The 1614-nt window shown below is 36.6% G+C and overlaps 1 pseudogene; it reads right to left on the reverse strand.

Moving 5' to 3' along the window:
• Positions 1 to 784: 784 nt before the first annotated feature.
• On the reverse strand, positions 785 to 882 carry LOC118015451 (annotated as a pseudogene).
• Positions 883 to 1614: the final 732 nt, after the last annotated feature.

Raw genomic sequence — 1614 nt, forward strand, 5'->3', positions numbered from 1 at the left:
TATATATCATTATTCTAATACTAAGCCATCTAACTCTTGTATAACTAATTAGTTTACTTTCTATCCTGTTGACTTTTTCAATCCCAGTCATCTGAAATTAATTTATTGTCAGATGAAGAGTTTCTGAGATTTTCTAATATGTACACAAGGGAAAGGAAATTTCCTTCATGAAAACTAAGTATTTTAGATAGCATTTTTAAAGACTTATGAAAACATAACTAACTTTTCCCTGTTTCTCCAAGAGACATATGTACATGCTTTAAAGCTACCACATTATTTGATGACTTTATGAACAATTACTGGAAAGAAAACATTACATGCATTATTTTCACATAGAATTTATTAATAGTTCCTGAATCTTGCAGATTTTTAGAGAGAATTTTGTTTCAAAGAAATCACAAATTTGGCCTACATAAATTCAATCCCCTATGCAATCTTCATATCACCAAACTTGTCCCATCAGGAAGCTGCCTATGAAAGTTCTGTAGTTTGGGCTGTGAATGACAATAGCAAATGGGATAAAATTAATGTATGCAAAATTAATGCTGGGGCCATGAAAAACAATGAGAAAGAAATTACTCAAATAGAGCTGAATACCGGGCTGTCAACTAGGCTAAATAAGGAATTTATTCCATTACCAGGGGAAGGATATTTCATTTATTTATTTTTAAAGATTTTATTTATTTATTTGACAGAGAGAGACACAGCGAGAGGGAACACAAGCAGGAGGAGTTGGGAGAGGGAGAAGCAGGCTTCCTGCAGAGCAGGGAGCCTGATGTGGGGCAAAAATATGGAACGCTTCACGAATTTGCATGTCATCCTTGCCCAGGGGCCATGCTAAACTTCTCTGTATTTTAGTACACGTGCTGCCGAAGCGAGCACGGGAAGGAGATTTTTAAACCTTACCCTGTGTTAGAAAGGGGCAACTGACTGATAGGAGTTTCATTGTTTATGCCCTGAATAGATGAAATATAATTTTCTTATTTCAATTCCACATTATGTAATATGTCTGTGGTGGGAAGTGGAGAAGGGAGAACAACTTTTCTTTCAGTTAATATGATACCAGGCTATATAGAACCCTGACAAGACATAACAAAAAGGACTTTGCATCAACCCAGAGTTCCTTCACTGTCAGCCAGATACCATAACTGATAGCATGGTTGATTTTCTACCTTGGAGAAGAAATGCATATTCTTTTTGCAGGAAGAACAGTACAATGGGTACACTCAAATGGGCAATGGCAGAGGTCACCAGAACAGTATGATTATTACCTCTGCTTTGGTGTCCATTCTCCTCTTTCTCTCTCTAGAGGGATCTTGGCTCCTCAGCTGAAGACAGCATTTTCTAATTTCCCTTGCAGCTCATTTTACCCATGTGGCTTAAGACAAAATATGTCAGTAGAAGCCATGTGAAAACTTCTGGGTCATTTCCTTTATTCTAGACTTTTCCTCTTACGATTGGAACATCCTTGGAATCCACATGTTAAAGGTGGCAAAATTATCGCATCAGCTAGATGCTTATTTTTGACTATTATATGAAAGATAAATAAATATCTGTCACTGCTAACCCACTTTGTTTTAGGGTATCCTTTTTCTAACATCTTGGCCTCTATAT

This window comes from Mirounga leonina, unplaced genomic scaffold, assembly GCF_011800145.1.
Source record: "Mirounga leonina isolate KUSES-001 unplaced genomic scaffold, KU_Mleo_1.0 Mir_165, whole genome shotgun sequence".
Classification (NCBI taxonomy): domain Eukaryota; kingdom Metazoa; phylum Chordata; class Mammalia; order Carnivora; family Phocidae; genus Mirounga; species Mirounga leonina.